The sequence below is a fragment of the Panthera onca genome, chromosome D3 (genome assembly GCF_046562875.1).
Source record: "Panthera onca isolate mPanOnc1 chromosome D3, mPanOnc1 haplotype 2, whole genome shotgun sequence".
Lineage (NCBI taxonomy): Eukaryota > Metazoa > Chordata > Mammalia > Carnivora > Felidae > Panthera > Panthera onca.
In genome coordinates this window covers 28,243,495-28,258,489 of record NC_138350.1, presented here as the reverse complement: position 1 = coordinate 28,258,489, position 14,995 = coordinate 28,243,495, and positions in this window count along the sequence as shown.

Genomic DNA, 14,995 nt, shown 5'->3' with positions numbered 1-14,995 from the left:
GTCTTGTGGTCCCGGGGCTCAGCCTCCACGCAGGTCTCCCAAACAGCTGGGGTTGGCAGAGACCACTGAGGGCACCATTCATTGTCCTTCCCAGGGGGACGGTGGGTTTGTTTACAGCAGCAACAGACCAAGGCAGCCATAAACCCCTAAGTGGCCATGACGGGAGAGGGCAGGCCTCCGAGAGCTCCGGGAACCAGGCCCAGAGTTGGCCTCAGCCAGCATGGGCCCTGAACTGTATCTAAGCTGGGAGAATTTTTTTTTAAGTTTTTACTTAGTAGAATCCCAAACAGGCTCCACGCTGTCAGCACAGAGCCCCACGTGGGGCTCGAACCCACGAACCACGAGATCACGACCTGAGCCAAAATCAAGAGTGGGTCACTTAACTGAGCCACGCAGAGGCCCCTATGCTGGGAGAATTTTGCCTTCTACTCAGCACGCCAGGGGTGGCCTTAATACAAAAAGCTGGCAACCCCAGGATGTGAGTCAAATTTCCTGTGACTCCCGGAAGCTCCGAGGGTTGTGTGTGCAGCTGGGAACCGAACCGTGCACCTTCCGGCCCCACATGAGTGCCTCTGGGGTGCTTGGCCAGGCGTGAGTGTTAATGTCCTCCTGTCCCTGGGCAGGATTGTTACTTTTGTCAAATTCGATGGAAGTAAGATCGTATTTCTACAAGTTGGACGTGAACAGATGAGTGAGTGACTTTTTTTCCCAGACTCATTCAGTCAAGGAAAGCGATACGAACACACGGAGATGATGGTGTGGGGTCAGGTCTCAGTGGCGCCGTTTCCCCGGCACACCTCCCTCATAGCTCCCCCTGACGGTGTCCACCCTGCCCACAAGGATGGGTGTCCCCGTGACCCTTCACTTTCCCATGGCTTTCCTCATCCACATTTCTCTTGTGCCCTTCTTTCACCTGAAAACATTCTCCAACACCCTAAAATGCGAAAACAAGACACTCCACCCGTTCACCCATGAGCTGTAAAACAGCCACCTGCTGTGTATACCCTGCGCTGTGCCGGGTGGGCGCTGTGTTCCCCAGAGAGAACAGACAGGACCCTCCGTTTCCCTGGGACTTAGTAGATGCAGAGTCCGGAAGTCATAACGAACAGTGAGGTCAAGGAAGGGAATGGTTCCAACGGTCGGGGCCTGGGGGAGCAGCGGCACGTGGTCAGACAGCCCACAGCGTTCGGTGGCTCCCGCCTCAGGAGCGGGAGCAGAGTGGGGTCCGGCGTGGCTGCTGCTCCAGGTGAGGGCAACGGGACCTTACCCTCACTGTGACCCCGAGCTACTTTGCAAAGAGCTCTGAGCTGCAGCGTTGAGAAAGGGCCGTGGGACGAGAGCAGAGGCAGAGGTACAGGCGGAGGAGCCCTGGAGTCACAGTTGGGGGAATGGGGACCGCGGGTGGGCAGTGCCCGCAGCAGTTCTGTCCACAGCACACTGGAAGGGTAGGTGACATCCAAGGGCAGAGGCTGCAGGGCCTGGCTCGGGCTCAGACGGGCTTCCCGCAGCCCATTCATTCCCGCCTCCTGGAGCTTCCCATCCTGCTAACTGGCCTGGCCCTCCAATTCCTCACGCCTCCGCCACCAGCCACCACCACCCCAAATGCTGCCAAAGGGCCAAATCCAGACACCTCAGAGCTCACGACCCCTTCTGGTGGCATTCAGCACAGGAAGCACAGGTGCACGATCTCTGGAGGCTCTGCTCTGCCTCCCGCGCCTCAGACTTGCCAACCCCTCAGGTGACATTGTTCCCAGGAGCCCATGCTGGCCCCACTGCCTTTCAAGACCAAATCCATCAGACACCGAGGCTTCACCCGGCCCCACCGCTGACCCCAGGTGGCTCACTCAGGCTCTGATTGCTCGGTATAGGTGACGTAGGACAGAGGCTCTGGAATTGGGAGGAACCTGTACTTCCCCTCTGATGTCGAAGAGTAGATCAGACCTTCTGCATGAGCAGCCCTCAGATGATACGTGACTCGGGTAGCTTTCACTTTAAATACTTCGCTAGCTTTTTTTTTTTTTTTTTTTTTTTTTGGACTCTGCAAACCAGAATTCCTAGCATAAGTTTCTCAAACATCTACGGACCGAAATAGATCAAATTGTTTCCCAACCTCTCCTCTCCCCATCAAGAAGTCCTACTCCCTCTCAACCAATATTCCAGCTGTGAGAACAGCCACTGACTTTAACATCCATGTGAGTCACCGCTGCCCCAAGAGGTCAGAAAAATGCAAAGAAGCCAGAGAAGGGAGCAAATGCCTTCCAGCCATAGAGTAAGGTGGGCCCTTGGGGGCGCCAAGCGCTTACTGCACCAGGCGGTAGGGGAAGGTGAAGTTGTCAACCGTTCAACTGCTTTCACCGTCCCTTTTGGGTCTCCGCACCATTATACATCTGCAGCCACCTCCCTTAGCCTGCCTTTAGCTGTGTTCAGCTTCTGGAGAGCAGCCGCTTCAGGGAGAATTGGACCTATAGGACCTGCCACGCAGCACCCCCACAGCCTGAGTGCAGCAGACATGGCATTTCCCGGCATGCACTCAATTTATTTCTTGTGATGCTCAGGTGAAAAGCTCCCCAAACCATCTGGAGAACGGTGGACTTCCCACAATGAACGTCTGCATCTTCTGCTGTACAGAACACCATCCGGGAGGCTCTGAGTTTGTGCATCTGACGTCTTATTTAAGGGTCTGTGTTCTAGGCAATGCAGTAAAGTGGGTGAAGCGAGCCTTCTGCCTGGGATGGCTTCAGACGGCCCGGAACTTGCTTCCTCCACCCTCCCTCTCTGGGTGGAAGGAGCGCTGTTTTCCCCACGCACAGCTTGGTGCCCACTGAGGAAGTGTACATTCTGCTCCTCGGGCCACGTCTCTGAAGGTCGGCTTAGCCTCCTTCCTTCCTCAGCAGCCGACTGCCACCCATCCTGGAAGACCGCCAGTCATCACTTCCTCTAAGAGACCTTGCCTCCTCCACTTCCCCTCCTCCTGGACTGGATTTAGTGCCCTCCTGTGCACTCATTGCCACCATTCAGCAAATAAAAGTAAAGAGGGATGTCTTATTTGCTTGGTGCTGGGCACTTCAAGGTGCTGAACAGAGGCTCCTGGCTGGCTCAGTCGGTAGAGCACATGACTTTTTTTTTTTTTTGTGTGTGTTTGTTTATTTTTGAGAGAGAGACAGAGTGTAAGCGGGGGAGGGGCAGAGAGAGAGGGAGACACAGAATCCAAAGCAGGCTCCAGGCTCTGAGCTGTCAGCACGGAGCCCGATGTGGGGCTTGAACTCACGGACCACGAGATCATGACCTGAGCCGAAGTCAGGTCCTTAACCGACTGAGCCACCCAGGCGCCCTGAGCATGTGATTCTTAATCTCAGGGTCCTGAGTTCAAGTCCCACATTGGACATGGAGCCTACTTAAAATAAAACAAAGTACTGAATAAATAAATACTTCTGCATGAATCTCCAGCTTGTGTGTTTGCTCCTTGAGGACAACTATCATATTTTACTCACCTTTCTAGCTCTGGCATCGTGCAAGCACACAGCAGCTGCCCAATAAATACGATTGTTTGACAAATACTGTACCTATTATATACACATCCAGCCCCTAACACCTCAGGAATCACAATATGAATGCCTTGGATAAGTTAATTTGTACATGAGTAGAAAGGATCGAGGTCAGGGAAGGGGCTTTTCAGCCTAAGGTTGAACAAAAATCACTGGGGGAAAAACACGATCACTGCACTGGAAGGGTCCTGTCCAAAAACTTAGAGCCAGAGAGAGGATCAAAGACCCAGATAGAGGAGCTGAAAGTATAAAAGAGGAGAGCGGCGCCTGGGTGGCTCAGTCAGTTAAACATCGATCGGACTGTGGCTCAGGTCATGATCACTTAGGTCGTCAGTTTGAGCCCCGCTTTGGGTGAGCCCTGCTTCTCTCTTTCTCTGTTCCTCGTGGGATTCTCTCTCTCCCTCTCTCTTTGTCCCTCACTCGCTTGTACCCTCTCTCAAAAAAAAAAAAAAAAAACAAAAACAAAACCTGTTAGGAGAAAACAGAGGAATAATCTTTATAACTTTGCATTAGTTAATAGTGTTTTAGGTATGACACCCAAAGTACAAATGCCAAAAGAAAAAATAGGGAGAGTGGATTTACTCATATCGTGGTGTATATGAGTGCTTCGTTCCGTTTTATGGCCAAATAATATTCCATTGTGTGGATATACTACATTTTATTTATCCATTCACCACTTGGTGGACACTTGGGTTATTTCTCCTTTGGGGCTATTTATTGTGAATAATGCTGCCATGAACATTTATGTATCCATTTTGTATGGAACTATGTTTTTTATTTATTGTTGAGAGAGAGAGAGCGGGGGGGGGGGGGGGGGAGGGCAGGCAGAGAGAAGGGGACAGAGGATCCGAAGCGGGCTCCATGCTGACAGCAGAGAGCCCGATGTGGGGCTTGAACCCACGAACCACATGACCTGAGTCAAAGTAAAACGCGTAATTGACGGGGCCACCTAGGTGCCCCATTTATTTCTTTTTTTAATGTTTGTTTATTTTGTGTGTGTGAGAGAGAGAGAGTCAGGGGGAGGGGCAGAGAGAGAAGGAGAGAGAGAATCCCAAGCAGGCTCTGCACTGTCAGCACAGAGCCCAACGTGGGACTCGAACCCACGGACTGTGAGATCATGACCTGAGCCAAAATCAAGAGCTGGACCCTTAACTGAGCTTCCCAGGCTCCCCTGGAACCTATATTTTCAATTCTCTTGGGTTATGTACCTAGGAGCAGAATTGCTGAGCCTTCTCTTTACTTTTTGAGGAATTGCCAAACACTGTTGCAACATTTTACATTCTCACCAGCAACCTGTGAGGGTTCCAGCTCTGCCTCATATCATGAACTCTTAGTAGTGTTTGTCTTTTTGGCGACAGCCATCCTGGTGACTGTGAAACGGTATCTTATTGTGGTTTTGGTTTGCGTTTCCCTGATTACTAACAGGTGCTGAGTATCTTTTCTTGTGCTTATTGGTCATTTGTGTATCTTCTTTGGAGAAATGTCTGTTGAACTCCTTCACCCATTTTTATTTTTATTTTTTTTTTTGTTTTTTTTATTATTTTTTGAATATGAAATTTATTGTCAGATTGGTTTCCATACAACACCCAGTGCTCATCCCAACAGGTGCCCTCCTCAATGCCCATCACCCCCTTTCCCCTCCCTCCCAGCCCCCATCAACCCTCAGTTTCTTCTCAGTATTTAAGAGTCTATTATGGTCTGCCTCCTTCTCTCTCTGTAACTTCTGCTTCCCCCTGCCACTCCCCCCTGGTCTTCTGTTAAGTTTCTCAGGATCTGCATAAGAGTGAAAACATATGGTATCTGTCTTTCTCTGTATGGCTTATTTCACTTAGCATCACACTCTCCAGTTCCATCCACGTTGCTACAAATGGCCATATTTCATTCTTTCTCATTGCCAAGCAGTATTCCATCGTGTATATAAACCACAACTTCTTTATCCATTCATCCATTTTTATTTTTTAAAAATGTTTATTTTTGAGAGAGAGAGAGCATGAGAGGAGGAGGGGCAGAGAGAGGGGGACAGAGAATTCCAAGAAGTCTCTGTGTTGATAGCAGACAGCCTGATGCAGGGCTTGAACTCACAAGCTGCGAGATCATGACCTGAGCCAAAGTCGGATGCCTAACCGACTGAGCCACCAAGGTGCCCTGGCCTTCACCCATTTTTAATTTGGATTATTAACTTTTTTATCATTGAATTGTAAGAACTCTTTGCATATTCTAGATGTAAGCACTTTATCAAATATGTGACTTGGAAATATTTTCTCCCATTCTGTAGATTGTCTTTTCATTTGGAAAGTATCGTTTTTCAGTACAAAATATTTTTTAATTTTGAAAACATAGGCCCACACAAAAACAGATACACAAATGTTCGTGGCAGCATTATTTACAATAGCCCCAAAGTAGAAATAACCCAAATGTCCACCACGTGATGAAGGGATAAACCAAATGCTGTATGTCCATGCAATGGAATACTATTTGGCCATAAAAAGGAACGAAGTATTTACAATATGAGTAAATTACAATTACTCATATTTACAATATGAGTAAATCTTTTTAAAAGCTATTTATTTACTGGGTTGCTTGTTTATTTAGGAAACTCTATGCCCAGAATGGGGCTTGAACTCACAAACTCGAGATCAAGAGTCACATGTTCTACCGACTGAGCCAGCCAGGTGCCCAAGAGTAAATCTTGAGAACATTATATTAAGTGAAAGAAGCCATTTGCAAAAGATCACATATTGTGAATTCTATTGCTACGAAATGTCCAGAACAGGCAGACCTATGGAGACAGAAAGTAGATTATTGGTTGCTTAGGACTGGGGCCAAGAGAGGCAGTGAGGAGTGACCATTAATGGGTACAGGGTTTCTTTTAAAAGAACAAAAAAGTTCTAAAATTACATTGTAGGGGTACCTGGGTGGCTCAGCTGAAAGAGTGTTTGACTCTTGATCTTGGGGTCATGGATTTGAGCCCCATATTAGGTGTGGAGATTACTTAAAAACTAAAAAAGTTGTGTAAAAAATTGTTACAATCAGGGGCACCTGGGTGACTCGGTTGGCTGAGCATCCGACTCTTAATTTCAGCTCAGGTCATGATCTCGTGGTTCATGGGATCAAGCCCTGCATTGCAGTGTCAGCACGGAGCCTGCTTGGGATTCTCTCCCTCCCTCCCTCTCTCTCTCTCTCAATAAGTAAATAAACTTAAAAAAAAAAAAAAAGAATCAGGGACTTCCGTGAGTGTGGGAAGAGCCAAAAGAACAGAGGTAATGGAAGCTATCTGCAAGAGCAAAGAAGCTCATGCTAAAGACCTCAGCCTGAAGCACCAAGGTGGGTGGGTCTCAAGATTCTCCAAGAAGCTTCCACAGACCATCTCAGAATTCAGTGATGAAAGGGGTAGTGCTCCAGGAAGCCAGTGTGGATCTCTTGTTTACCCACATACTTGACTGTGACTGATTCACCTCCATCTTCCAAACCTCCTACAACTTTCTCTCTCTGGCTGGCTCTATCCCAAAACCCTAAGGGAAAGGGGATTCTGGAAAATAGAGTTCTCAGCCTTAAAAATGAATGGTGCTGGCGCCGGGTTAACCACAACCAGCGCAGCACAATCTACCCCTTGGTCAGCTCAGCTTTGCATCCAAACACCTCCTTTTCAACATTTAACTTCCAAGTAAAGGTATTCGGAGCACCATGCTTTCACATTGTATGATTCAGCTATCCTTCCGACAGCCGAACCGAAAGAAGAAACCCAAAGTTCCCCCTTGTCCATCTCTGAATAAATGTGCCTTTGTTTCCTGATTCGGATTCTGCTATCCTGTAGCCTAATACTGAGTTACAGAAATAGCCATGATTTATACATTAATACTTCCTGGTAGCATGAGAATGAGAGAGGAGAAAAAGATAAGTATGAGGTACAAAAGTCCATATCAAAGTAAGACACAGGACATCTTTGGCCACAACTGTGCTCGCGGCTGTGATTGGTCACATGACAAGATGAGTGTTCTTCCACCACCCTTCCTCTTTGTCCCCAGCAAGCACCTCAGCCAGTCATATTGGGGGGGGGGGGGGGCGGGTAATCTGGTGGGGTGACCTAGATCTTTATCCTTGAAAAAAATTTTTTTAATGTTTATTTATTTTGGGGAGAGAGAGCGTGGGAGAAAGCGCACATGCGCTCAGCGGGGGAGGGGCAGCGAAAGGAGGACAGAGGATCCAAAGTGACTCTGCACTGACAGCAGAGAGCCCGAGAGCCTGAGAGCCCGATGTGGGGCTTGAACTCACGAGCCACAAGAACATGACCTGAACCGAAGTTAGATGCTCAACCCACTGAGCCACCCAGGTGCCCCTTTATTCTGGAAGTTTTTGTGCTTTAAATGGTTCTGCCTGTTTTATTATTTATTTGTTTTTATAAATTCAGTGTTTTCTGAAATATACTTTTTTTAAATATATAATTTATTGTCAAATTGGTTTCCATACAACACCCAGTGCTCATCCCAACAGGTGCCCTCCTCAATGCCCATCACCCACTTTCCCCTCTCCTCCACCCCCATCAACCCTCAGTTTGTTGTTGTTGTTTTTAAATTTTTTTTTACATTGTATTTATTTTTGATAGAGAGACAATGCACAAGTGGGGGACGGGCAGAGAGAGACGGAGACACAGAATCCGAAGCAGGCTTCAGGCTCCGAGCTGTCAGCACAGAGCCCGACGTGGGGCTCGAACTCACGAACCACGAGATCATGACCTGAGCCCAAGTCTGACACTTAACTGACTGAGCCACCCAGACGCCGCTGTTCGCAGTTTTGTTTTTTTTTTTAATTAACGTTTATTTATCTTTGAGACAGAGAGAGACAGAGCATGAACAGGGGAGGGGCAGAGAGAGAGGGAGACACAGAATCTGAAACGGGCTCCAGGCTCTGAGCTGTCAGCACAGAGCCCGACGCGGGGCTCGAACTCACGGACTGTGAGATCATGACCTGAGCCGAAGTCAGCCGCTTAACCGACTGAGCCACCCAGGCGCCCCTGTTCGCAGTTTTTAAGTCTCTTATGGTTTGCCTCCTTCCCTCTCTGCAACCTTTTTTTCCCCCTTCCCCTCCCCACTGTCTTCTGTTAAGTTTCTCAGGATCCACATATGAGTGAAAACATACGGTATCTGTGTTTCTCTGTATGACTTATTTCAGTTAGCATAACACTCTCCAGTTACATCCATGTTGCTACAAATGGCCAGATTTCATTCTTTCTCATTGCCAAGTAGTATTCCATTGTATATATAAACCACATCTTCTTTATCCATTTGTCAGTTGATGGACATTTGGGCTCTTTCCGTAATTTGGGTATTGTTGAAAGTGCGGCTATAAACATTGGGGTACGAGTGCCCCTATGCATCAGCACTCCCGTATCCCTTGGGTAAATTCCTAGCAGGCTTATTTATTTTGCGCGCGCGCGAGAGTGTGCAGGCTCCCAGCGCAGAGCCCAATGAGGGACTAGAACCCCTGAACCGAAAGATCATGACCTGAGCCAAAACCAAGGATCGGACGCTTAACCGACTGAGCCACCCAGTCGCCCCTTAGTCCTGCCTGTTTTAGGTTGCTATAGTTTTCCGTCATTTTTACCACAGAATGTGGGAGCCCTAGGTAAGATTACCAAGAGAATCTCCTGGGTTGCAGGTGTTCCTCCTTGCCCCCATTCTGGAGTAGCAAACCGATTTACGCTTGATAATCAAGCCCAGCCACCCAACCAGTACAGCAACCCCCTTTTTGCCTGACAAAGTCACCAGGTGGCAGTCTCAGCTTCCTGTTCAGTGGAACCAGCGTGTCCCTTGCCACCTGTGGCAACCAAGCAAGACCTCTAAGCCAGCAGAACCCAAAGCTGTGGGGGTGGGAAGTTGAAACTTTACTGGTAGGTCATTAGAACAGTAACAGTGAAACAAGCTCCTCCCACTTCTACCCCTTGATTCCTGAAGTCTTTGGATATCTTTGCCTCGGGGAAAGAAACTTCACTACACATTAGTGGCTGCTTCAAAGCACATCCCGCATCTCCCGGGACATTACGCTAGCTCCACCAAGTGATTTCACCCAGCTGAAACCAGAAGCAAATCTTCAAAAGTCCATCCCGCCGTCCTTCAGGGTGATGGGAAATACAGTAGGACCGGTGAGTTCCAGACAGAGGCACTGACAACATCATGGTTTCGCGAGCCCACGGCCACACTTCGCTTGCTGTAAAATGAGGTAAAACCAAAACTAAAGATGTAAGATTACAAATATAAATAAGAGAGGAGCTAAGAATAATAATGGGACTGTATTAGAATGTGGGACTGGTGATAGAAGTGAGTTAAACCCTCACTCATTAGAACAGGAAAGGAAGCCGGTGGGTGTGGCTCATTTTGGTAAATCAAGAAATAGTAAAGGTGCCTGGGTGGCTCAGTCGGTTAAGTGGCTGACTCTTGATTTCAGCTCAGGTCATGATCTCACAGTTCCTGAGATCGAGCCCCACATTGGGCTCTGTGCTGACAGCATAGAGCCTGCTTAGGATTCTCTCTGTCTCTCTCTCTCTCTCTCAAAATAAATAAACTTCAAAAAATCGTAGCAAAAGCACATCACCGAAAGCTATGGAGGTAACTACTAGAAAAAAGAGCCCCAATATGTAGTATTCATGTCTGGGGCGTTGTGAATAGTGGCAGCGAAGACTGAAATCTTTCTGTAACAGTAGATTTTAAAAGATCTTCATTATCTCTTAATTTTATTAAAGGAATATATACACTTAAAAGGAAAAATGATAAAATGAATATCCATCTGACTTGCCTGTCTCTTCAGGAAAGTATTCTTTTCCTATTCTTTTGACATTTTTTCATGTTTATTTTGAGAGAGAGAGCACGCAGGCACCAGTGGGGGAGGGGCAGAGAGAAGGAGAGACAGAATCCCAAGTAGGCTCCACTCCATCAGCACGGAGCCCCATGTGGGGCTCAAACTCACTAACTGCAAGATCATGACCTGGACTGAGATCAAGAGTCATCAGACACTTAACCGACTGAGCCACCCAGCCACTATGGGAAAGTATTCTAGAAAACATCATCCATTCTACTCAATGTTTCGTATCCAAGCCACCAAAATGCTCAATCCCTCCATATGGGTCCCAAAGAAATTTGTTTCTGAAGAATGTACATATTTCCTTTGCCAGAGAATGAAAACTCTATTCCACAGTGACTTTTCCTTTTGCCTTGTCAAAAAACTGTAATGTTAAACAGTCAACTGTGATGTTGCTTCAGTAAGAAGTGATTTTTCTCAGGTTCCTGACACCATTTTTTTTTTTTTTTTTACATTTATTCATTTTTGAGAGCATGAGCAGGGGAGGGGCAGAGAGAGAGGGAGACACAGAATCTGAAGCAGGCTCCAGGCTCTGAGCTGTCAGCACAGAGCCCGACGTGGGGCTCGAACTCACGAACTGCAAGATCGTGACCTGAGCTGAAGTCGGATGCTCAACTGACTGAGCCACCCAGGCGCCCCTGTTACTGTTTTCTATTTATTGCTCTTTGTTTCTCTTTTTGTCTTCCACTCTTTTCCCACCTTGTCTGGCTTTAACTCAGACTTTTTTTTTTTTAAGTTTGTTTATTTTTCAGTAATCTCTACGTGGGGCTTGAGCTCCCAATCCCAACAAGATTAGGAGTTGCATGCTCTTCTGACTGAGCCAGCCAGGCACCCCTTTAACTGAACCTTTTATATTATCCCATTTCTCTCTTCTCTTAGCATATCAATTATACTTTTGATTTAAAATTATTTTAAGTGTTTGCCCTTGAGTATACACTTACAGTGAATCCAAGTTCTCTTTAGAATAACACCATAGCACCTCACCTTAGAATATTTCTGATTTCTCCCTCCCATCTCTGATAGCATTGCTGTCATTCACTTATTGATAAACTATAATTACCAAATGCATTGTTGCTATGATGATTATTATTTTTTGCTATGGTTATTTTAAACAAACTGTTATCTGTAAGATTAATTAAGAATATGATGGGGCGCCTGGGTGGCTTAGTCGGTTAAACATCCAACTCTGGATTTTGGCTCAGGTCATGATCTCACGGTTTGTGAGTTTGAGCCCCACATGGGGCTCTGCGCTGACAGTGCAGAACCTGCTTGGGATTCTCTCTCTCCCCCTCTCTCTGCCCCTCCTGCACTTTTCTCTCCCTCTCTCTCAAAATAGATAAATAAACTTAAAAACAAGAATATGAAAAAGAAGGGGTGCCTGGCTGATTCAGTCGGTGGAGCGTGTGACTCTTTATCTTGGGGTTGTGAGTTCGAGCCCCACAATTTTTTTAAGTTTTAAGAATATGAAACAGCAATTTTTTTTTACCGTTATTTATTCCTTCTCTAATGCTCTTTTCTTAATGTAGATCTTGGTGTCTGACCTATGTCATTTTTCTTCTTTCTGAAGAATTTCTTTTAACATTTCTCACAAAGCAGGGCTACTGGCAACGAGGTTCCTCAATTTTTGTTTGTCTGAGAAGGTCTTTATTATTTCTTCTTTACTTTTGAAGGAAAATGTAGCTAGATACAGTACTCTAAGTTTGTGGCTTTTTTCTTTCAACATGAATATCTCTCTTCACTCTCTTGCTTGTGTGGTTTCTGAGGAGAAATCCGATGTGATTCTATCTTTACTTCTTACTATGAAAGCTCTTTTTCTTTTTTCCTCCTCTGGTTTCTTTCCAGATTTTCCCTTTGTCTTTAATTTTCTCCAATGAGAATGTGATATGCCCAGGAGGAGATTTTTTGTGCGTGTTTCTCCTGCCTGGTGTTCCCTGAGCTTCCTGGATCTGTGATTTGTTGTCTTTCGTTAATTTTTGAAATTATCAGTCGTTATTGCTGTAAATATTTTTTGTTCCTTTCTCTCTTCTCCTTCCGGTCTTCTCACTCTACATATGTTACACCTTTTGAAACAGTCACGGGATTTGTGGATATTCTGTTCTGTCATTTTCATTCATCCTTCTCTTCATATTTCAGTTTTGGAAGTTTCTCTTGACATAACTTCAAGCTCATTGATTCTTGCCTTGGCCTTGCCCAGTCGGCTGATAAGCCCATCAAAGGCATTCTTCACTTGTGTTACAGCGTTCTTGATTTCACACATTTCCTTTACCTTCTTAGAGTTTACATCTCTTTGCTTACATTATCCATCAATTCTTTCATATTGTCCACTTTTTCCATTAGAGCCATTAGCATAGTCATCATAGTTGTTTAAAATTCCCAACCTGATGGGGCGCCTGGGTGGCTCAGTCAGTTGAAGTCTGACTGTTGATTACAGCTCAGGTCATGGGATCAAGCCCCGTGTCAGGCTCCTCGCTAAGCATGGAGCCTGCTTAAGATCCTCTCTTTCTCCTTCTGCCCCTCTCCCCTGCTTGCACTCTCTTTCTCTCTTTAAAATAAAAAATAAAATAAAATAAAATGTGAAAAAATAAAAATTTCAATTCAATAATTCCAACATCTCTCCAGATCCAAGTCTAGCTCTGATGCTTGTTCTGTCCCTTCAGACTATGTGGGTTTTTTTTTTTTTTTTTTTGTCTTTTAGTATATCTTGTAATTTTTTTTAGGTATATTAATTTTGAGAGAGAGCGAGCCAGCTGGGGAGGGGCAGAGAGAGAGAGAGAGAGAGAGAGGGAGATAGAGGATCCAAAGGAGGCTCTGCGCTGACAGCAGAGAGCCCAGTGTGGGGCTTGAACTCATGGACTGTGAGATCATGGCTTGAGCCGAAGTTGGGCACTTGACTGGCTGAGCCACCCAGGCACCTCATAGTATGCCTTGTAATTTTTTGTTGAAATTTCGATATGATGTGTTGTGTAGAAGAAACTGAGGTAAACAGGCCTATAGCATGAGATTTTATTTATCTTGCCAGGGTTTAGTCCACGTTTATTGCTTGTTGCAGCCATAGGTGTCAGAGGCAAAATATTCCTCCGGTGCCCTCAATTTGTCTTCCTTGTTATCTTTGGGTTTTCCTAGAAACTTATTATTATTATTATTATTATTATTTTTAAAGTAGACTTCATGCCCAGCATGGGACCCAATGTAGGGCTTGAACTCGTGAACCTGAGATCAAGACCTAAGCTGAGATCAAGAGTCAGATGCTTAACCAACTTAGCCACACAGATGCCCCTAGACACTTCTTAAATTAGGTCTGAGATGGGCAATTCTTTCGCTTGTATCCCATTTTTACACAGGCCCCCACTGATGTGGTGGAAAGATGTGGAGAGAGGGGAAGGCTAGAAGCGGCTAGAGTTAGGTATTTCTTTTCCTCCAGGTCTGTCAGGCTCTATTAAAATCCCAGCCGGTTTGGCATTTGGGGCTGTCTTAGTTTGTTTTGAGGGAAATCCCTGAAACAGAAAGCTCTGGGCAATACTTCAAAATGGCTGCCTCACCCTCTTCCTGTTGGGACCACAAGGGGATTTTTCCATCTTTCTTCCTCATGAGAATCTGGTAGGGCTCCTGGAGGTTAAACTCACAAAGGTGCGGGGCCCCTTAAGATTGGACCTCTGCCCCCTGAACTCTTTAACCCTTGTCTACACTGGCCACACCAGCAATTCATCAATTACAGTTTAGCTTTTCCTCCCCGGTAGTGGTTCAGACAGAGATTGATGCTCCAGTGGGTTGTGATTCTCTGTCTCTCCAACGTGGGGGCAGCCGTTTGTCCTGTGATCTCCGTTCTCTGATGGATCTAAGAAGAGTTCATTGATTTTTCAGCTTGTCAGCGACTTTCTCTTTTGTGCGGATGGCAGTGATGATTGCCAAGGCTGGACCAGGAAACCAGAAATCCAGGTACATTTGTAGTTGTAGGATTTCCTTTTTTTTTCCTTTCATTTTTAACGCTTTATCAATCATTTAAAATGTTTTCTATGATTCCACTCACTATAGCCATCTTTTTCTGTAGGTTTTAATCATATTCATTATAAAATACTTTCCTGTAACTTTTCTTATCTAGTATTATTTGCAGATCTATTTCCATTGACTGAATCTGGATTTTTTTTCTCGTGACTCAGTCACATTTGTCTGTTTCTTGGCATGTCCGGTATTTTTTCTTGTATATCAGACATCATGGATGACAGGACACAGAGACTCTGGGTTCTATTACAATTCTCTGAAGAGTGTTGAGTTTTGTTCTCCAGGGGGTTGAATTATTGGAACATCACCAAAACCTTGCGGAGGCTGGGCTTTTAAGTTTTATGAGGGTGGGTATTTTCTGATTTTGCCCTTAGTTCTAAGGCAAATCTCTTATTTCTAGAACATAGTCTTTATTACCAAGGTGTGATCCTTTTGGGGTTTAAAAGAAAAACTGAGGCGTTTACCAAGCTCCTCTGTCAGACTCCAAATTCTGTCTCCCCTGGAGCTAGCAGCAAATGAATCTCTTCTCAGCTTTTGGCCTTCCAGCTCTTTCTCTTTCCCTGGAATCCCTGGAATTCTGTGGGCAGTTCAGGCCAGCC